The sequence below is a fragment of the Podarcis tiliguerta genome, assembly GCF_965153285.1.
Source record: "Podarcis tiliguerta genome assembly, chromosome: 14".
In the NCBI taxonomy this organism is placed as follows: domain Eukaryota; kingdom Metazoa; phylum Chordata; class Lepidosauria; order Squamata; family Lacertidae; genus Podarcis; species Podarcis tiliguerta.
Window position 1 is genome coordinate 3881179 of NC_139547.1, and position 23771 is coordinate 3904949.

Genomic DNA, 23771 nt, shown 5'->3' on the forward strand with positions numbered 1-23771 from the left:
ATTAGGCCTAGAACCTCATATGCCATCACCACTATCTATCCTAGTTTTTCAGACTTTCCTCCTGCAAAGGTTACCAGTACTTCAGACACTGGGATCTGCCCTATATCCTCCATTATGAAGACAGATGCAAAGAAATCATTTAGCTTCCCTGCAATCTCTTTACCCTCCTGTACAACTCCTTAAACTCCCTTGTCACCCAAGGGTCCAACTGCTTCCCTAGATGATTTCCTGCTACTAATATATTTAAAAGCCCAGTCCTCAGCACCAATTCCTTCAGCCCAAGAGGATGCTGATCATTGATTCTCCCTGGATAACTCCAGCCATAGGAAGAGAGGAACCTGAGTTATTCCAGGCCAGTGTTTGGCCCTTTAGCCCAACAGTGTTATTCCAGGCCAGTGTTGGGGCAATTTAGATGTTTCAGAATAGCCTTCCCACCAGCCCCAGCCAGCACAGCTGATGGGAGTTGTAGCCCCAAACATCTGGAGAACAAGAGGCTTGCCAAAGGCTGTTCTCCTGGATGCCTTGGGTTTTGCAAAGAGGAAATTGCAAACGGGGGGCGGGGGGGGGGGAGAAAGAAACCTGCAGAGCAAGCAGAGGGTGTGTGTTGAAATAAAATGCTGGCGGATCCGTTGTCCCCTTCCCAACCATCTTTAGCAGTGTCAGATTAAATATAACCACTGCTGTGTGTTCGGAATACATTACCCCATTCTGCGAAACACATCAGGCAATGTTCTTTCATTGTTATAAAGCTTTAATATTGTCTCCTTCCCGAGGCCATTGCTGAGGGTTGAGGCTGCCGCGTCCCCTTCCCTCCCGCTCCTTGCCTGTAGCTCATCCATTCAAATTAGACATCACATCTGTCATCCCCTCTCTCTCTCCTTTTGCAGCACCAGCCCTGCTCCATCTTCTTTCAACTCTATCAGACACCTCTGTTCATTCTGTTATGATTGATCTAACACTGACAAATTAAAACACAACACATTGGGCGTTGTGTTGCATGAATGCTTGTAATCTCGGGTAGAAAGGAAGCTCCACATTTGTAAGGCATTTTTTAAGAAATCAGAATTGCAAGAATTCCAGGAGAAAGGAAAGTGTTGTGACTGGGTGACCCCACAGTCAGCGGGGCAGTGTAGGGGCCACTGATGGGGAGATCTGAGCTAAGGGCATTTCCCATGGGTGCCCCTGTAGTTTGGGATGCCCTAATCCCTCTGAAATCCACAATGGTGCCATCAGCTTCAAGTACCTCCTGAAGTCGTATCTTTCTCTTCTTTTTTAACCTCTGCTGTTGCACCTTGCTGTTTATGTTTCCTGGAAGTATTTCATATCAGTGTGTGTATGTGTGAGAGAGATGGTTTTAAAGCATGTTTTCAAGTTACGTTTTTAGTTATCTTGTACACCGCTTAGATTTCTTGAAAATGTTAAATGGCCTAGAAAATTTCCAAATATTTCCAAGTATGGTTTTAGTTGGAGGTGACAATAAACAGGGAAGACCTTTTTCTTTTTTCCTCATTTCCTTTATTGTACAACGTAAGTTGTGCTTTTATACCCCATTTGTAAGCTTACAATTTTATAAATGTATCCATTTCATTCACTCCAGATTTTTTTTCTTTTGACTTTATTCTCAGAAGTGTTTTGTCATGAACGGATCTATTATTTTGTTCATATTTCTTTTTCTCCTTGTGTGTATGGTCTGCTTTTCTTGTTGAGATAAACAAACAATATACATAAATATAAAATTTCCAAACACCGGTAAATAAATGATGTGAAAATATTAAAATTTGTCTTCTCTGACTAGTTGCAGGCCTTCCAAGACTCTGGCAGAGGAAGGGTCCCTCCACACCCTCTTTTTAACTGTAGATGAGCCAGGGATTGGGCCAGGAGCCTTCTGCATACCAAGCAAGTGATCTCTCCATCAGCTGTGGTCCCTCGCCAAATCCTAAAGCCCAGGTTCAGAGCAGAGTCTTGGTGGCAAAGGAGGAAGCAGATCTGGAATGGGCCATGGCCTTAACGGTGAAGAATTCTGGGCAACATGAAATAATCAGGAAGAATATATTGCTTTTTCAAAAGGGTCAGCCATTAATAGATTTTCTGTAGGGAATTCTTTGCTGGGAGGGGGCAGAACTATGAGTTGATGGATTGATGGACAAATCTGGCAGTGTTAGTTTCTCTTCATTCCCCCCCCCCAGCCTGAAGTTTAGTTCTCCCCATCCCCCCCCCAGTCTGCGATTTAATGAAACAAAAGCAACCCAAAATGCACCTGCATTTTCTTGCCCATTTCTCTTTGTAAACAAATTTTTGCACACCTTTTTTCTTTTTTGTCTGCATGCACAGTTTTGCATGCAATGTTCTCCACACACTTTTGGACGTGCATTTTCACCAGTGCACACGTTTTTGCACACAACCTTGGGAATGGGGAACTAACTGCACTGCAAAATTTGGAGACATACTTAATTCAGAGCGTGGCTGCATCCCAGTTCACCTGTTGGTTCAGGAAGGGGAAACGAGGTGGGTTCACACTGAAACATGAAGAGAATGAATCTCTTTACCAGCCAGCAATTCATTTTCTCACCCAGGCATTTTACTTCAGCCACTTTCCTTTCCCCTCTTCACCCTATCAGTTTACCATCCATATAAAGGTCTGTATATAAAGGGGCTTCTTCGTGGTAGATAAGGAATACCCCGATTCGTGCAAAGACACACGCACAACCCACTAGTAAAAATTGTTCTTCTGTTACACTCGAAGGGGGAAGAAGACTGAAGCCCCAACATCACATGGAAAGGAGAGGAGAAATCCCAAGTCTTTCATCTATAATTTAGGAAAGTGGATGCAGTTTGGCAACAGTTAAAATGCTAAACTTCTGATGCTTTTTGACACATTTACATAATTGATTTGCTAGATAATGGACTCCACTACCTTATTTAATAAACATATTAATTATTTCAGACAACTCCCTCCCCCCAAAAAAACCCTACCTACCATCTGCTAGAAGAAGGGCAACAAATTAATAATAGTAATAATAATTAAAGAGAAAATATGCACCAAAAGGCATATTCTTTCAGAAGGCATTACATGAGGTTTCAGTCAATATGTCACCCTGTCATCACTTACTTACTATCCCCTGCTGTACATTTAGTGTGTTTTTAAAATAAAAGCAAAACAAAACAACATGTATACACCCCCCCCCCCCACAATCGTGATGCGTTCTGGAAAGTCTTGAGCATCTGACAACAGACACCCAATGCAGCTGGAAACTAGGGAGAGAGACACTGAGAGTGAGCTAAGTGTTCCATCACAGGAGGTGCCTGGGGAACAGAAGACCACAAGAAGAAGACAAGCAGGGGAGGGATTCAGTCTCGAGGAATGGGATGGAAGAAGACATCTCAGCCACAAAGTCTTCTTTGGAGCTGTAGGGAAGCAACCCGTCGCCTTTGATTTCATTCCTCGCCGGCTCAGAGAAGGCCCAGTAGACAGGAAACATCACTTCCAATCTGGTACGCTCCACACACGGGCACAACCATCTTTTGTTTGCTTCCACAGCTATAGAGGCTGCTGCTGCTGCTGCTGCTGCTGCTGTGGACAATGTCGGGGCTGTAATTTGCCATCGCGTATCCCGGCGGGCCGAGGGATTTTAGCTTCAGTGAGCAGCTAAGGGGTGGAAGGAAAGAGATGCTAGCGCAGTCGCCCAGAACCGCTGCCCCCCCACCCAGGGGGGGAAGACATTTTCAGGTTCAGTGGGGTTGATAAGTGCTCTCCTTTCTCTGACCTACTATTATAAACCATGGTATTTATAGCCAGCACATTTGGAGGCATCTGAAAATGAATGGAAAGGGAATCTAAACACGTCTACGCAAACACACACATCCACACACCCACCCCAAGTTAGCCTAATAGCTGATATCACCATTGTAGGACTCAAATCGAATATCAGCACTCAGCAGAGGATTCCTGCAGAAGGTGTTTGGCTGTTTGAACTCAGCTAAAACATATAATACAGAGAGAACGGCCAATTTCCTTTCGGAAAATTGGTCGGCACGCGCACAGAAACGGACTGTGTAAAAACAACGAAAAAACGATCCGGGAGCGGGCTGGTTGCAAAGACTGCCGAGCGGCCCAAGAGGGGGCTCCTTGCCCGCCCTCCCCTCAAATTGCAGCAATTGATGCCAAATTGCAGCAATAACAATATACTGCAAAACAGACCCCCCCTCAAAAAAAAAACACAAGGAGGGAAAACAGCCAGCATCCTTTTGTCTATACTTTGAAGAAAAAATTATTACAGGTATTTTAAAAATAGCTATCCAGCTCCTGTATGTTGGTGCTGAAGAGGAAAGGATCAATAAAAAACAGTGCCCTCTGCCACTGTTAGCTTCAGAGTTAGCGGGAAAGGAGCTGCAATAGCATGCTTTAGGGCTCCAAAGGAAAAAGTGGGGTGCAGAGCTTCTGTGCAGTAGCTGAGGGCCTATACAGGCATAATCCTGGCTCCTGATGGCTGTACTTTGCAAATCAAGAGCCAAATTTGGGAATCATGATCTTCCTTTATCTCCTCTCCAGCTCCTCTCCCTATCCTTGTTTGGCTTAATCGTGGGTTTGTGTCAGCTTTCTGCAACCCAGTGCCCCTCTAAATGTTTTGGACCATTGGCCACATCACACCTGCCCCCATCCGTCATCAAGTTGTGGGTGAGTGATCTCTTTTGAACTGACCTGGCATTCAATGACAGCACCACCAGAGAGGATGGGGTGGTTGCTACGGCTGCATCTGTTCTGTGCGATGAGGTGTTGACTACAGACCCCAATTCCTGCACTTTTCAGGCTCTTGGAGGGGGTGATGGTATGCCCCAGCACAACTGGGGATGAAGTTGGTGAGTGCCAGAGAGCCTTCTTGGAAGTGGCACCAAGGTTACCAAATGCTTCACTACGGTAAGAGATCAAAGTGGTCCCTTCTGCCTATGCCTCTATACATCATCTAAAAACAGCTTTGTTCAGATGCACCTTTCCAAACTGGCAGTCAAGGGTTCTAGCCAGCCAGCCTTGTCATGCTTCTTTCCACACATTCCATTACATCTCCACTCCCTAGACATCCATTTTACACACATATCCCAGCAAAGCAACAACAACAACAAAAACTGCATGTATGCTAGGACTCAAATCCATTTACTATTAGTATATGGGATATACTAAGGTATATGAGTTCTGGGGTTCCATTGTGGAAGCGAAAGGCAGGATATAAATGTTTAAAATTTTTTTAAAAGGCACTTAACATTTGCAAACCCTGGTTTGAATGGAGCCCGTGTTACAGCTGCACCCAGCACCAGAGGCACGGGGGGGGGGGGCGGGGTAGAAAAGGAACCTCTGAGAAAGGCTTGAGAGGGATGTTTGCTTAATTAGGAAACCAGACACACAGGCGAGCGCATGCATGCAAAACTGCACCATTTGCGTATCATCATTACCTTGTTATTCCCCACACAAGCTATATCAAGAGCAGGGAATAGGATAGTAATGTTAATAATTAGCAGAGATTATAAAGGCTTTAACATCAGTTGCTCTCGGAAGCTTTTGCTGGCATGGAAGATCATTGTTCCTCTGAGTTGTGGGCGCATAACTGGGTAGAAGTTCAACAGGTGGATCATGCAGACACTGTCTGCATGTTTCTAGAATCACCCAGAAGGGTTGGCTAAACTACAGAACAGCCGGCTTTCTTTTTTAATGTTAGCCAGATAGCGTGCTCATTCCCCAATACGGCTCTGATTCAGTTTCACTTCTATCACTATTGGGAGATAAGAGTGTTTTAAGCCGGAGCTCTCCATTCTCATAGTAATGGCCTCACCCAGCAATGGGAAGAATGTGGCCCTCCAGATTGTCATTGGACTCCAGTTCTCTTCAGGACCAGACACACGCACACACACACACACACACACACACACACACCGTGATGCATAGGTTCATCTGAACCTATGCTTACACACTCGCTTTTTACCTTCTCTTTCCAGACTCTTTTCCAGCTTTAACGCTCCCTGTCTGAGCAGTTCCCCCTCCCCTCTCCAGAGCTTTTCCTGCAAAAACACGCTTGTGAAAACTGAATAAGAGGGTTTCTGCTGATTGATGTTTGCTCCAACTGAGATTTAAAGAGTGGGTTTCCACAGGGAAAGGGCCCAGGCTAAAGAAGAGGGAGACTCGGACATGGAGCTTTAAATTGTGGGCCATGCTGGAAAGAGCTAAGGGAAGTTAAGTGTAGATAAGCCCTGAGCCCTTTGGCAGGGCTGATGTGGTTGGACTCCAATTCCCATCATCACTGGAGGGCTGCAGGTTACCCATCTCTCACCTAACTCTCGACGCCCATCCTGAAGCATGCAGGTTTATCACAATTTGACATGAATGCTGGAACACCCCAGCCCAAGTTTTAATGCAGTTGTTCAGGTTCTAGATCTTAAGCATGAGAGACCTTCAAAATGCAAAGCCATTTCTAATTTGCTTCCCAAATCCTCAAGCTCACCTGCTATGAAAAACTACTGATCATGGCAATGGCCATATCACAATCACCCCATTTCCCTGCATTTAATATAAAATTATTTGCACAGAAAGGCTAAGGTACAAATGAGTTTCAAATCAAGACAGAAATAAATGCCCAGCAGGACACACCAGCATCTGCAGATAGCGAGGATGACAACTCATAATTAAAAGGACACCAAGCAAGAGAGAAAGATACAAGGCATCAGTATTCAGAACACTTATTTTAAAAAAATAAAATGTGGATTCTGCATGCAATGGATGCTGTCAGCTATAAAACAGATCTGGGAGATCCCCATCACAGAACTGTGTTGCATTGCAAATGGCCCAGCCCAGTGGGAAACATCTTCCATGCAAGAACTCCAGGGAATGATCCTGGCTCGGTGTTAAGAGTGCCTGCTTTGCATGCAGAAGGTCCCAGGTTCAATCCTCAGCATCTCCCTGCCCAAAACCTGGAGAGCCACTGCCAACCAGGGGAGACAATACTGAGCTAGTGATCGGACTCAGGATCAAGGCAGTTTCTGCTGTTCCTAAGTTCCATAGAAATGAATGGGATCTGAGCATGTATACCGCGGAGCTAGAGGAAGCTTTGCAGCTGAATTGTTAACCAAATGTCTGATCCCAACATGAGCACTCTCCTCTTTAAGGCTCTCATGAAGCCAGTGTATTTCAAGTAACATGAGCAATGGATCTCTTCCCTGCCTTTGGAGGTAAGACTAGACATTTGTAACGCCACTATTTATGTAAGCCTTCAATGTTTCCTTTTTTTGTACTTCAACGTCTTAATTCTGATGGCTGCTATGTACTCGTTGTGTAGTTCATTATTCATTATTTTGATTTACTATTTGGTTGAACTCTGGGTGGTTTTATATTTTATCACTGTCATTTTTTAATTATTATTACTATTAGCTGCCTTGAACATCTTCTGAAAAATAGGAAGGATAATATTTTTCTTAAAAATAAATAAATGAATGAAATGAAATGGAAAAGACTGTTGTAAGATATCTGGCCCTCACCTTACTAGGAAGTCATAAAAAAGAAAGGAATGTAGAGTAGACCTATTTGTATCAATGAACTTGTTGAGCCATGACCATTGAATTTGATGGGTAAACTTTGAGCATGACATCACTGGATGCAACATCATCATGCAATCTAGTGCATTTCAAGCTGGGTGTAATACCTTCACTAGGTGAAATAGTTACTTGTTTATAAAAATGATCCGGCAAAAAATGAGATAGATGATAGATAGATAGATAGATAGATAGATAGATAGATAGATAGATGATAGATAGATAGATAGATAGATGATACATACATACATACATACATACATACATACATACATGATAGATTGATTTTATATCTCACCATGTTTTCTCTCTCCCCCATTTTATCCTCACACTATGAAAAAGGTTATGCTGAGAGGCAGTGACTGGCCCAAGGTCACCCACTGAACCTGAGTTCACTGTGAAAAAAGGAAGCTGGACTAGGTAAGAACCTCAGAGGTAGACTCCCCCAATACATGGAAGCTTCATTTGTCTAACATGACTGGTTGCTCCTTCATAAAGCTGGTGTGGTGAAGCAGTCAGTGTGCTGGACTCTCACTGGGATTCAAAGCCAGCTGCAAAGGTCAGTGGGTGAGTGCAGGCACACACACACACACTCATCTATTTCAATATCATCTAAATCTATATCAGCCTCACTTATCTCTGAGATTGGACATAAGGATAAAACTTGGGGAGGAATAATAATGCGTACACCTTGTCCTGAGCTCCTTGAAGGAAGCGGGGGGACCTAAGAATGTAAGAGCCTGCTGATCAGGCCAATGATCCCAGTAGCCAGCTGGATGTCTTAATGGGAAACCACCGTGGTGGCAGGGCAGGGCCTGGCTAGTAGCCATTGACAGCCTCAGATGGACCTTTGGACTAATCCTGCAGGCCTCTTCCTACCTTCTTCGGAGATGTTATCCCCGGGTGTTTAAAAAGAACCATCAGCACTTTGGACAACATCTGTTTATATAGAATAAATGGCAGCTGTTGAAACACAGCTATTGGTCAGGAAAGCATCACACATATTGGTAGTGAACCTGATTCTCAGAGGGCCAATCCATATGGAATGGACAGAGAGAGAGAGAGAGAGAGAGAGAGAGAGAGAGAGAGCTATGGAATGGAGTGTCCTGGAAGGGGGCAGAACCATCTGGCTGGACAGTAGCCCCCTACTGAGACACTGGGTTGCAGATGTTATTTTCATACTTTTAATCGCTTCCGCACTGAGTAGAATTGCCTTTCCTCCCCCCCCCACTCCCACTGCACTTCCCCTTTCATAAATTGAAGTGTTCCAGTTGAACAAATCAAGCAGCATATTTACTCCACATGCTCAATTATACATGTGCTGCTGTGTTCAATTATACATGATGGAAGAGAAGATGGAGAAATGCTATTGGGTGACAGAGAGAAGGCGGAATTACTCAACACCTACTTTGCCTCTGTCTTCACCCAAAAGAAAAGTGATGACCAACCTGGTGATAACAGAATAAATGGTGTAAGGAGGGAGCTGCAGCTCAAGATAGGAAAAGAGGTAGGAAGGAAACACCTAGATACTTTAAATGAATTCAAATCTCCAGGGCCTGATGAGCTGCATCCAAGGGTACTAAAGGAGCTTGAGGATGAAATTTCAGAGCCTTTGTCTACAATATTTGAGAATTCTTGGAGAACAGGTGAGGTCTCTACAGACTGGAGGCGGGCAAATGTTTTCCCCATCTTCAAAGTGGGGGGGGGGGGGGAGAAGACCCAGGTTCTAGAACAGATAATTCAACAGTCAGTCTGCAAGCATTTAGAAAAGGATACTGTGATTACTAAGACCCAGGATAGGTTTCTCAAAAATAAGTCATGCCAGACTCATCACATTTCTTTTTTTGTAGGAATTACCAATTTGGTGGATCGGGGGATGCTGTGGACATAGTGTATCTTGATTTCAGTAAGACTTTGACAAAGTCCCCCACGATACTATTGTGAGGAAACTGGGGGTGCTCATCTAGTTTGCAGATGACAACAACTAGGAGGGTATGATATTTTTGTGAGGAAGCTGGTAAAATGTGGGTTGAACAAGGTAACTGTTAGGTGGATTTGTAGCTGGTTGATGGACCGGACCCGAAGAGTACTCATTAATGGTTCCTCATCATCCTGTCTTGGTCTTACTGTTGTTCAACGTCTTTATAAACAATTTGGATGAAGGAATTGAGGGGGTTCTCATTAAATTTGCAGATAACAACAAACTAGGAGGGGTAGCTACAGTAAGGCTGCAGAAGGCAGAATCACAATTCAAAATGACCTTAACAGATGGGAGAGTTGGGCGCAAGCTAACAAAATCAATCTCAATAGCAGCAAGTGTAAGGTTCTGCACTTAGGCAGGAAGAACCAGATGCACAAATATAAGATGGGGGTCACCTTGATTACTTACAGGACATGTGAAAAGGATCTAGGGGTCTTGGTGGACCACAAGGTGAACAAGTCAATAGTGTGATGCAGCAACAACAAAAAGCTAATGCTGTTCTAGGCTGCATCAACAGTAGTGTCCAGATCAAGGGAAGTAAGAGTACCACTCTATTTTGTCTTGGTCAGATCACACCTGGAATACTGTGTCCACTTCTGAACACAATTTAAGAAGGATGTTGACAAATATGTACAGAGAAGGGCAACCAAGATGATTAAGGGTCTGGAAACTAAGTCATGCAAGGAGTGCTTGAAGGAGCTGGGTATGTTTAGCCTAGAAAAGTGGAGATTGAGAGGAGGTATGATAGCCATCTTCAAATATCTTAAGGGATGTCACGTGGAGGATACAGCAAGCTTGTTTTCTCCTGCTCTGGAGCGAGGGACTCAAACCAATGGCTTCAAGTTACAAGAAAGGAGATTTTGACTAAACATCAGGAAAAACTTTCTGACAGTAAGAGCTGTTGGTTAGTGGAATGGTCTACCTCAGAAGGTTATGGGCTCTCCTTCCTTGGAGGTTTTAAAGCCGAGGTTGAATGACCATCTGTCATGGATAATTTAGCTGAGATTCCTGCATTGCAGGGGGTTGGACTAGATGACCCTTAGTGTCCCTTCAAGCTCTACAATTCCATGATCCTGTTATTCTATTACCATTGGTTATAGTGGCAGGGGCTGATGGGAGTTGTAGTCCAATAAGAACTGGAGGGCTGCCTTGACAAAGGCTGGGCTACTTGATCCTTTGCTTGACTGGAAGTGTCATGGGTTCAAGCTGGGCTCTCTGCAGGAAAAGTCTTGATCACTGAGCTCCCAGACCCAACATGCAGTGAACAAAGTCCTTCTTTATGCAGCCCATAGTTAAACTATGGAACTCATTCCCACAGGAGGCAGTGGGGACCACCAACTTGGATGGATTGGACATATTCATGTAGGATAAGGCGACCATGATGGCTATGCTCTGTCTCCATGACTGGCTACAGCAATGATTCTGAACACCAGTTGCTTGAGACTGAAGGAGGGAAAAGGGCTCTTTGCTTGGGTCCTGCTTGTCAGTTTCCCACCAGCACCTGGTTGGCCAATGTGAAAGCAGGATCCTGGATGAGATGGGTCCTCTTTGGCCTGATCCAGCAGGCTCGTCTTATATTCTTTAAAGGTATGGCCCAGCAACAGATTCCTCGTAGGCAGCTCTCCTCTCCTCTGTTTCAGCTCTAAGAACTGGGGTGGAGAAAGAAGCTTGAATCCTGTCATCAGCAGACATTTCTTCAAGCAAACGCACAGAGTGAGTTATTGGCTTATCAGCTGCATGGCTGTCATCTTCTGAAACCCAAACATGGTGACAGCTTCCAACACCAAGGTAAAATAATCAGAAAATGATTTTTTCCAGCATCCACTTCTCACAGTGTCCAACTAGATTAGTAAAAGTTGCACCCAATTATGAGTAATTTAATAGCCCATGTGATAGGCCTCCCCCCCCCCCGATGCTTAAATGATGCCTTGGCACATGAACCAACACGTTAATAAAACAACAACACTGACAGTACTGTAGGATAACTAGCCTCATATAACCAGCATGCTTAAGTCTAAATGCATGAAGGGGTTAGGACCATAGAATAATGTGTCCTGCTAGGCTTAGCTATGTCACTTCCCTTTACCTTGGGAGAAAATGAGTCATCAAGTTACGGTTGTACCCAGTCTACTTGAGAAGCTCAGCGTGTGAAGCAGTTTGAACTGGTTGCTGTGGCTCAGCCACATGGCTCTCATCAGGAACTGTTGAGTTCCAATACCAATAATCTAGGAACTTCTACCACTTTGTAAGTAAACTACATTTTACTGCCTATGCAACTTTTCTGACTGATGGATGGAAAAGCACATGAACCAGACCTTTGAAGAATTAGTAAGTAAACCATTTTTTAACTTACCAAACCTGCAGTCTTTTCCTATGCTGGGGAAAGAGGTAAACTTTTAAGGAACTTGGAAGGGCATGTTTTAAAAGTCATAACCTATATTTCTACGCTTTACTTTGCTGATACTTTGTGATTTTAAATCTCCACTGAGGTTCTCTCATCAAAGAGAACTTGCCCCAAACTTGGATATTGGTACCTAGGAAATTCTCTTTCTCTCTGTATATAAATGTACCAACAAGAACAAGTACCTTTGGGCACAGAAGCATAGGCTTAATAGTTTCTTCAGGCTGAGTCCTGCTTGTCTTGTTTGAGTGAGACTCCAATTAGCCATTTATTCCCCTATAAACCATCTTGAGCAGGTTGACACAATGCTGCTGCTGGTGGTTCGAGCATTGCTAACAAGCAATTGTCTGCCTGCTGTTTCTTTGGGAGCAGGAGGAAAAGATTTTAACTTCTCCTTAGCACACACAGTTAACAGCCTATGAGCACTGAGAGCTGGTGCTTGTTTAGTTAATCTGTAGGCAAGATTACCTAGATTAACTAGGCTCTCTTTACTGGGAGGAATATTGACTAATTTGGGGAAATCCTGGGGGGAATAACCCTTCTCTCCAAGCATCCAAATGGTTTAAATGCTACTCAAAATACTTCTGTGTTCCCTTGTCTGTGGCGCCTGCAAAATGTCATTCCATTACCACGTCCTTTGCCCTCACTCACCTTGGCCTTAGTTGCCCACACTGCCACTGAACCCAGTTGGCTGTGGCCACTTATGTGACTCCCTTTATCCACCTGTGAAAACATCACATCAGACGCTAGGTGAGGACAGTGAGGGCAAATGGGAGTAGCAAAGAGGAATGTCAGCAGAATTGACTACATTTGCCAAAAAAATTCCCAGAGTGGGAGCCACTTGTTGAGACCAACAAAAATAAACATGCAAAAAGAAAAATCCATTTTCTGCTTTCTACTCTCCAATAATCAAAGGCAGGAGACAAAGGTTTAAGGAAGATTCACAAACAAGTAGAGTCTCTGCACAGAGAACAGAACAAATTTTAGAGCAATTTTGGGGAAATCTCTCCACTCAGATTCAATCCTTTTTGGGGGGTAGGGAGGGGAGTATCAAAATTTCTTTAATCTTGCCTACACAGAAAGGTCAGAGAAAGCCATGTCTTCAGAAGCTACAGCAACTATTCAGGATTAGCAGAAGGTGTTCTGACATCTGCCTCCTGCTGGTCCTCTCAGTCTTCCTTCTGAAGCATGCAATGCTAACAACTGTCAGATGCAGGAGGCTGGATTAGATCTAGGGCAGCCATTCCTTTGTCCTGGTGTTTTTGGCACTGAGTCAGCAGAGCACTGACACTCTCCCCCTGCAGCCAAAATGAGGGCAGGGGGCTCTTGTTCCTCAAATGTTGTCAGGCTCCAACTCCCATCTTCCCTGACCATGGGGGGGCACTCCAAGGGGGGAAACACAATGCCCAAATTTCCACATGTGCAAAAGTGAAACACAACTGCTCAGGAAAGGCACCAGGCTGCCTCCTTGGACATATTCTCAGCAGGGCTACAAAAAGTTGAGCCATAATGTTACTCATGAAAAGATCCATGATCAGGAGATGACGGGCGGGGGGGGATCTCAGGCCGTTGTGGCTTTTTTGTTTTCATGCAAGTGAGAAATGTCCCCCCACCCACCACAAATATAGCCTTTCAAGATAAAAACACTTGAGGATATACATGGCCATTGCCTACAGACCAGTGATACATAAATGTTGGGTTGACAGCCATCTATGGTTTAATCATGGGACGTGGGTGGCGCTGTGGGTAAAACCTCAGCTCCTAGGACTTGTCGATTGCATGGTCAGCGGTTCGAATCCCCGCGGCGGGGTGAGCTCCCGTCGTTCGGTCCCAGCTCCTGCCCACCTAGCAGTTCGAAAGCACCCTTAAGTGCAAGTAGATAAATAGGTACCGCTTTATAGCGGGAAGGTAAATGGCGTTCCGTGTGCTGCTCTGGTGCTGGCTCGCCAGAGCAGCTTCGTCACGCTGGCCACGTGACCCGGAAGTGTCTGCGGACAGCGCTGGCTCCCAGCCTCTAGAGTGAGATGAGCGCACAACCTTAGAGTCTGTCAAGACTGGCCCGTACGGGCAGGGGTACCTTTACCTTTACCTTTATGGTTTAATCATGGAAGTTCTCTGGGTGGAAGCTCAATCTGCTACTGGCAACTGGTCCAGTTGATCACAAAACCTAAGGGTCAGTGGGAGGGAGAGCAGCTCTGGGTTTTCAGTGGATCCCCAAAGTTACTGCTGATAAATGGTTTCAGTATCACAGTTCTTGCCTTGCACTAACATCCACCTGTCAGGCCTGATATATTTCTTGGGTTATTAATTGCATTTTAACCTCATTCTTCTTCAAGGCTCAAGGTGTTGAACATGGTTCTTCCCCATGCCAGGATTGTAACTCTCACAACAATCCTGTGAGGTGGGTTAAAGCTAGGAGGGAGTATCTGGTCCCAGGACAGAACTTGAACCCAGGACTCCCTGCTCCTAGTCCAGCTCCCTGTCCGCTAGATCACAGCAGCTCCGTGCTGTTGACTTGCAGGCCTATAATTCAAATATTCAGAAGCTAGCAGGTGGCCCAAATGGCAGAACGTAAAGAAGCGGCGACGTGAACGTACATATAGGAAAGAGTAAGTCCTGGCACCACACCAGGTTCCGCACACAGCAAAGATTCAGTTTTGCAGGGTCTGCATTATCTCTGTTTTAGGATTAGTGCAATGTGAAACACAGCAACTGCTGTTATGTAACTCAACCCTCAGTATACAGTTGTCAGGCTGGGTAAATTTAACTCTGCAGGTTTAGGACATGAGGCCTCTTGCCAAAGATGTGTCTCTGTCAAGTGATCTGTGAGATTTAAAGGCACCTTGCTCTTGCTTCTATCCCTTCATGTTAAGGTGAGATTCAGCCTGGCTATTGGGAGCTTTAAAAAAAATTAAAAATCTCTGTATTAACCCTTTTGGTGCCGTAGCTCGGTACCAGAGCACCTGCTTGGCCTGCAGAAGGTCTCAGGCTCAATCCCAGGAAGCTCTGCAAGTGTTCCCTCCCTGGAACCCTGGAAACCCCCTCCATGTTGGCAATACTGAGCTAGATACTCAGCTGGATAGAGCCTCAGAAAAGCAGCTTTCAGTGTTCCTATGCCTTTGGGACAGAAGCCTAGGGCTTCCTTCATTGGAATGGGCAAGGGGGCAGGCCTAAACACAGCAGGGCGGCTAGCTTGCCACATTTCAAAGTAAGAGGATACAGAGCCCAGTGTTTACAAAATAGCTACCTAGCTGCACTTAACAGCATGATGCCTTGGGACAGAAAATTTCATGGCACAGAATCGGGCACCGAGGAGAAAGGTAAAGCAGACACAACATTGGGGTGGGTGCATCTGGCCTGCAAGTTGATAACTCAATTGCCTGAGCTGCTCTGCACACATCATCTAAAGAGGAAGGGCTGTGTGCCTCTGGGCATGTGTGCAGGCACACACGCAAGAGGGCAGGTTGGCTGTGCCCACCTCCGGCCATGCCCACCACTGGCAATACGGGGCCCTGCAGGGTTGGAAAAGGGTGAATGGGGCCCCAGGCCAAAGAAAGGTGAATGGGTGTAGGTGTTTGCCTGCTCACCTGACATATGCGTCCAACAAGCATACCACAAAATGCCCAAAATCTCCCATGGTGTGTGCGTGCGTGCGTGCGTGCGTGCATGCATGCATGTAACTACTTGCCTTCACAACAAGCTAAACTGAAAGCACGTCATGGGCTCAGCTCACTTTCAGATCATCATTTCAGGGCCCCCATTATCTGTCCCCACACTGCTGCTCCCATTCTGACGGCTGCTGCCTTATCCAATTGACTATAAAAAGCTGTCAGTCTAATGCAACTGAGCTCAAGGTAAACGCACTTTGAATCAGCCATCTGCCAGAGCCTCTCATGAGAAAGGCAACACTTAAAGATGAATTAAATCTCTTTCTCTGGACCTTTAATATTAGATAATTCCTACAGTTTTCCAGTATTATTATTATTATTGGGCACATATGTCTCAGATGACCCCTTCTTCTGGATATCCATGTCTGTGTAAATTTAAATAAATAAATAAATAAATAAATAAATAAATAAATAAATAAATGCAAACATGACCAGAGCACAACAGCACTCACCCTGCTTGCCTCCCCTCGCAACTGACATTCAGAGGCATGTTGCCTCTGATCCTCAAGGCACTACACGGCCATCATGACTGGTAGCTACAGATAGCCTTATCCTCTGTGGCTTTGTCTAATCCCTCTAATAGCTTGCCCAGGTTGGTGGCGAGCACCATGGTTTGTGGCAGTGAGTTCCATTAGTCTTTCCTAAACATTCAGCTTTGAAGGATGACTCCACCAGTTTCCAGTATTATGAAAGAAGGAGAAAGACTCCTCTTGGCCGTCTTTCTGCACACCATGCATGACACTATATACCTTGACCATGTCCCGCCCAGTCAGACTATTAGTCCATCAAACTCAGTACTGTCAACACAGACTGGCAGCAGCCCTCCAGGATTTCAGGCAAAGGGACTCTCTCTCTCTCTCTCTCTCTCTCTCTCTCTATTTTAAAATTTATTAGAAACTGCTAATCAGTTTACACAAATCATAAAATACAAACCATATGTCAGGAGTGCTCTGGTGGTGTTTCCTGCTTGGCAGGGGGTTGGACTCGATGGCCCTTGTGGTCTATTCCAACTCTATGATTCTATGATTCTGTGATTCTATGATTTTCAATAAAATTCAGAAGACAAAAGCAAGTTGACCTAAAAAAAATAAGAACTGCTTAGAGGTTTTGACAATAAAGCAATACAGTAGTACCTTGGTTAAAGAACAGTCCTGTTTATGAACGATTCGGTTTACGGACTCCACAAAACCGGAAGTAGTGTCCCGGTTTGAGAACTTTACCTCGGTCTAAGAACAGAATCTGAACGGTAAAAAGACACTGGCAGCAGGAGGCCTCATTAGGGAAAGCACGCCTCGGTTTAAGAACGGTTTCGGTTTAAGAACGGACTTCTGGAACAGATTAAATTCGTAAACCAAGGTACCACTGTATACAAATTTTTAAAACAGATTTTTAAAAATAAGATTGATATGCATTTTAATGGGCAATTTTTCTTTTAAAAATAATGTATTTTTTGAACTGCTGATTTTATGCAAGAGGACATCCTCAACCCTACATGACACTGCTGGGCACTGAAAACGGGACTTTGCTACATGCACAGAATTTATTCCTCTATAGAGTTACAATCTGCTTGGAATTCTCGGCATTCTTTTGTCCAACCCTGTATCCCTGCAAATCATAGAAGCAGCATAAAACCGTTGCTTGGCATTGCATCTTCAAATACACCCCTACGGCTGATTTCCTTTTTCATTGTTCCAGAGAAAGAGAACATACACCAAGCAAGAGGAGAAAGCTCAACACCATTCACATGAAAGCTTCTGCTCCCAAACAGCAGCACTGTGGGGGTCAGACCTGGCGAGGTAATTCACTCATTATCACAGATGTCTCTGGCTCCTCCATGGCATTTCCTGGCAGGCTGGCAGGCTTGCCCATCTGCAGAAGTGAAAATGCTGCAGCTACTTTGCTTCCATGAACCTTGTGGAAGGATAAAGAGCAGGCAATGTCATTGAGCTTCCACAGGGCCTGCTGTCACTGATGCTATGGGAAGGGAAGGGAAGCAGGGAGACAAGAGGCGAACTGGAAGAGTGGGAAGAGTGGGAAGGTGGTCCCAGCCCAGAAATGTCTTTGGCTGACTCAAATGCTGTGAGGGTGATCATGCCCTGCCTGAATGGGCACTGGTAGCAGAACTGAGTGGTCAAGCCTTCCCCCTTCCCCAAACTGTGAGAAGATAAGGTGTGCTTCCTGCATCGCAGAGGGTTGGACTAGATGACTCTTGGGGTCCCTTCCAACTCAACAATTCTATGATTCCAGAAGAAGAGCTCGGCTGGATCAGGCCAATGAGCCATCTAGTCCAGCCTCCTGTTCTCATAGTGGCCAACCAAATGCCTATGTGATTCCCAGAAACTAGTGTTCAGAAGTTCACTGCCTCCGACAGTGGAGGTAAAACAGAGCCACATATCTGCCAACTGCCAACTGTCCAAACTGGGACATGCCATTTTTTCCTGTGAGAGTAAAGCAGCCATTTGGGGCACCTTGCTCTCGTGCAATTTCGAGCAGACATCTCACCCCCCCCCCCCAAAAAGTGATATTTTTCCCCCCAGGTCTACGATCTTGTGCAGTGCCCCAAAATGTGTGTTTTTGCGCACCATGCCCCAATAAACATTTTTTCATGTCTGCAATCTTGTGTGGGATATGGAAGATGGTATCCTGGATTTGGACTGCTTTGTGCTGGAGGGTATGTAGCCATCATGGTTGGGACCACTGAAGGAATGGGAGTGGAGGGGCTCAGTACTGTAGAACTTCAGATGCCTGTAGAAAGCTAGCATGTCAGGGAAAAGGGTCTGGCTTAGGCTTCTCTCCCCTCAGGTTATGTCTGTGTTCAGGGATTTTTGCTTCATATGGGAGTATTCAGACCTACAACTTTCCACCTGCATCCTGTAATGGTAGAGTACAAGAGAGGCTGTACTGTTCAATAATCCTAAATATGTGCTAATACTCTGCAAAGGCATCCAGCAAAAAGTTACTTGGCTGTTTAAAACTGTAACAGGGGACGTTCTGCTGCTTGCCAAACCATAGAAGCCACACTGTCTCATGGGGCAATTTTAAAACTTCCTGTTAAGAACTCTAATGTTTATGGTGTTCTCCATAGATGGGGGAGGAGAATTTAAATACAGTGCCATCCAAGAAATCTAACCTGGAAAAATGCAGCTTGCTTCAAATGCAGTGCCAAGGAATTTGATTCAACTAGTGCTTTTCTGTCTGTTCCAAATATTATTCTGGCAGCATTGCTAGAATCCAGAAGGCTCAAGTCAAATCTATTGCATGCTCCTTTGGAAGGATTTCCACACTTTCAGGCTGCAGCAATGCTTCTTCTGTATTTTTCTGCTGTGCTCTGATATTTCAAAGCACACATGTTGTTGCAAATGCCACAATATTTTTATTATGAGATACTACAAACCCCATGTTGCAGATTCAATCTGATATCAGAAGCAGTCATACAAAAAACCGTGAATACAACAGCCATATGGGTAACGGCAGAGTTGAAACCTATATGCCAAATACACACGCACACACAAATGCAGTTTTTCCAGTCAAATTTTATCAAATGTGACTTCTTTTTTTAATCAAAATCAGAGTGCTCCAGACATCACAGCATTTCTTGCTCTGATTCAGATTGATCAGATTCATTTGACAGACCCAAAATCTAACATTGTGTGTGTGTGTGTGTGTGTGTGTGTGTGTGTGAGAGAGAGAGAGAGAGAGAGAGAGAGAGAGAGAAGATTTTATAATTATATTATATGCCTCTATATTATGCTATATTATATAGAATGATGAAGGGATGGAGTAACTCTCCTATGAGAAAAGGCTGCAGCATTTGGGACTTTTTTTAGTTTTAAAAAAAGACAAGGATGAGGTACTATAACAGAAGTTTATAAAATTAAGCATGGCACGGAGAAACGGACAGAGAAAAGTTTGTCTCCCTTTTTCATTACACAAGAACTCATGAACATCCAATGTTGAAAGACTTAGGACAGACACAAGAAAGTACTATGCTGTGCATAGTTAAACTGTGGAACTCTCTCCCACAGGACACAGTGATGGATTGGACAGATTCATGGAGGATAAGTCTATCCATTCCCATTCGCCATGGGGGCCGTCCTGGGCCTCCACAAGAGGCGGCAGCAATGCTTCTGAGTCCTGGCTACAGTACCAGTTGCTGGGACCCACAGGAGGGCAGAGGGCTCTTGCCTTTGGGTCCTGCATCTGCTTGGGTGGGTCACTGGTCTGATCTAGCAGGCTCGTCTCATGGTCTTATGAAAACAAAATAAAAAGCATGGCATGCCCAAGAAAGTTATCAAATATTCAACAAATATTTGAGCAGCTAAGAGAATAATCTACATCAGAATCCATAAAAGGGTTGCTGAAGAGACATTTTTGGAGCAATGCATTTCATTTCCAAATAAAGGGCAGATCATTCCAGAGGGACTTTATTACCTGGTCCCTAAAGGATGGAAGTGGAGATGCTTTTCTCTAGGGGGAGCCGAAGCAGCTTGAAAAACAGGCATGTGCTCTCCCCCCCCCCCCCAACCCTCTTGGCAAAAATGCCAAAGCTGCTCAGGCTGCCCCCCCCCCCTTTTCTGAAACATATTGTTTCGAGCGGGGATTGTTTTGCCAATAAGCATTAGATCTCTGCTTCTTTAAAATTCAGAACTGGTAGCACAGGCTGCCAGCCCATAATCATAGCTTGCTTTTTAACAATCGGCTAAACTTAGTTGTCAAATCCGTGTGCAGGAATCTTTTCCAGCAAGGCTGCAGCTTAATTTTTTTTTTTTATCTAGCCAGAAGGAAGCTCATTAGAATAGTAGCAAGCTAAGCTAAAATTTGTTACGCTATCAAGAAGTTCAACTTGTGCTAGGGAAGAAGAAGGGGGCGGGAGCAGCCTTTTGCTCATAATCAGGGAGCAAAACATTCAAAGCAGTAAAAATGAGGGTAACCAGCAAAGGGCCACATCAGCAGAGCACAACTGGAACAACTGGGCCACCACGGGGAGACGTGGCGGCCGAGGGCAGGAATGATAAGAAGCAGAAGGTTCCAGTGACTCTCAAATTCACTCTCAATGTAGGGAAGTAGAAAAATGTATTATTTCAAAAGGCATTCTGAATATATTCAGAGCTGCTTGCATATTCTGCATTTTTGCAGGAGCATTGAGAAAGAGAAAGAACTAGAAAGCCAACTCATGCCTGCTGCTGGCAACATTCTAGTCCTTATGACTCCAAGAATATGCCTAACCATTTGCAGGCTTTCAGGGAAATTTCTCGTCCCTCCACACAATGGGCTGAAGCTGAGGGGTTGGCCTTTCTTTCAAAGGAGTGACTCTCACACAAGTAAGATTTAAAAGAGAAGGGTAAAACAAGAAGTGGGTTTTACACAGAGAGGAAAGGGCAGGGAGAAGGGGTGGGCCAAGCAAAGAGCTCACAAAACTCTTAAGCATGGGTAGACAAACTAAAGCCCGGGGGCCGAATCCGACCCAATCGCCTTCTAAATCTGGCCCTGTGAACAGTCCCAGAATCAGCGTGTTTCTACATGAGTAGAATGTGTGCTTTTATTTAAAATGCATCTCTGGGTTATTTGTGGGGCAGAGGAATTCGTTCAATTTTTTTTTTTTTCAAAATAAGGTCAGGCCCCCAACAAGGTCTGAGGGACAGTAGACCGGCCCCCTGCTGAAAAAAGTTTGCTGACCCCTGCTCTTAAGGCACAGAATGACCATTTCTCCCCACTGCCAATGAACAATTGCAGTTGCTCAAGGACAGCCCTCCAGAGTCTGTACGCAGCCCCTGGAAGTTTTGTGCTTCAGTTTGATCCTGATGGTTGATGAATCCCCAAAGGGCAGAAAATGCAGCTGAAAAATCAACTCCATAGCTCAGGGCTATGAAACAGCAGAAGCACCAGTCACCAAAATCCAAAATTTTCTCTGGGCTAGTTGGGGTGGGAGCTTGCATTATTAGTCTCCATTGATTTAGCAAAGGAAATGGTTGTTCTGGACTGACTCATATGTAAGGTAGTTTGTGGTGCTCAGTGGTACAGCTGCCGCAGCAGAACCAGACACCTCCATCTGCCCCAGTTGCATTAAAACATGTCTCTCTCGTATCGGTCTCTACAGTCACAGCAGGCGCTGTAACTCTCCAAAGGTCTGACTTCACCAGCAAAGGCACTTCCGAAACAGACAGGTGCCAACCATTTAGTGTGGTTGTTTCATTTTTATAAATTGTATGAAATGCTAATGCTTTCTATTAATTTTTCTCTTTCCCCTGCACAACCACAAGTACCACATAACCATAAAACTCATTCTGCACTTGTTTAAAATCCATCTTTTAGTGTGACAGTACTTACACTTTGGAACGCCTTGCCTATTGACATTAGGCAGGTGCCTTCATTGTACTGTTTTCGGCATGTGCTAAAAACAATTTTGATCAAACAAGCCTACACAGACATGTAGAATGTTGCTGTATGCCTTAATCTGTATTTAATATATTTGTAATCTGTATTTTAATAACTTTTTAAATAGTTTTTTAACTGTTTTAACTGATATTTCTATTATCTTCTTTCTAAGCCACTGGGGGGTGGGGTTGTTCACAGTCAAGAGGTTTATAAATTTTATGAAAAAATAAATTTATTTTATGAAATAAATATTTATGTATATGTTTTAAAAAGTAAGTTGCTTGGATACCTTTACGGTAGCAAGCGACTAATAAACGTAATAATAATAAGTACATCTCTGCTGCTTTTGCAGTTACAACATTTGGTTCATAAGGGCAGAGACAAAACACAATTAGTGGAGGATACAGTTTGGGTTTCTCTCAGTTCCGCATTTTTCCAAATCTTCAGTTCAGTTCTCTACATCAGTTTGTGATACACACATACATACAATATCCTCATGCAAATTCACCAGTCCTTTAGTGTGAATATCTCCAAAATTGTATCATTCTCTCATACACGCGCGCACACACACACACACCAATTTTACCCAATATGCAAAGCAGTTTTTCCTAATATAATGCATGTATGTTTGTATGTTATTTTCCCTAAAACAATGCATTTTTGCATACTTTACTGGGTGGAGAACTGCACTCCAGAGACCTGCAAAATCTGAAGAAGGGAGGATTTCTAAGGACGTCTGTGTTTCACTTCTCCACATTGTTTTGGAAAGTGTGGATTTGGCAGATTTGCCTTTAAGTACAAACAGAGTCAAACTTCTCCCATATTCCTACAACATGGGCATAGCCAGGGTTTTTGTTAGGGGGTCAGGACTTTTGTTGGGGAGGCAGAACTGACCCGACTGGTCAGTTAGTTAAGTATTTCTATTGTTTTACTTGATGGGGGGCAGCTGCCGCCCCCCTTGGCTACACCCATGCCCTACAACAAAGACACATAAAGTATAGGGGGTGTATCTCCCTTGCCATCTCAACGGCCAACCACTAGAGCTCAGAAAGCTCTTAGACTGTGGTGGTGGTGCACACACTTACTTCAGAGTAAGTCCACTGAACTCAGTGGGACTTCAATTCTGAACACAGATGCATGGAAGTCAGGCTGACTCTTTGCTAGCAAGAGAGAAGCACATATTCTCCTCTCTGGAGATGATTTATCATTACCCGTGAATTGCCAAAGGGAGAACTGAAGTCTTCATAAGCGGGAAGTCTCTAAATCACGGGGTGCATCATTCTTAAAATATACCAGGACTGCCTGGCTCCAGGCAACACTGCAGAGTCCAAAAGTAAGAAAAATGCCCATGTGAGAAGAGCAGAGGGGGGGTCGTCAGCTGGACATCAATTAGTGGAAGGGGGATGTGTATTTTGGACAATGCTTAATGGGTGGGGAGCCTAAAGGTGTGAGCTGTAGGCACAGGAGGATATGAGCAAGGGAGTGCGCTGAACACCTCCAATGGCCACTAGAAGCCCACCAAGATGCCTTCAGTTATTTCATCATATAATGGCCAGGCACACAAGGACTAAGACGTTTTTCTTACTAAATCGAGCAGATTCCCCAGGATTGCCTCTCCCATGATGTATCAACTGCCAGAAGGTGCAACCAACACACACATACACACAGCAACAGCCACAACCAGCCCAGCACTGTGAAAACAGACACCTTCTTGCTTTGAACATTCATCCATCATGCAAACTTATCAGCAATCCAGAGTGACATTAGCATCAAG

The 23771-nt window shown here is 44.5% G+C and overlaps 1 protein-coding gene and 1 long non-coding RNA gene across 4 annotated transcripts in view; one reads left to right on the forward strand and one right to left on the reverse strand.

Annotated features, from left to right (window-relative positions):
• RORA (RAR related orphan receptor A) overlaps positions 1-23771 on the reverse strand; it is a 360107-nt gene that overhangs the window by 326437 nt on the left and 9899 nt on the right. The window lies entirely within an intron of this gene.
• LOC310664170 lies at positions 3353-22246 on the forward strand. Its single transcript, XR_014504800.1, has 6 exons — positions 3353-3492; positions 4808-4915; positions 7915-7992; positions 11194-11341; positions 17318-17418; positions 19648-22246. It is a non-coding gene; the product is annotated as an uncharacterized lncRNA (long non-coding RNA).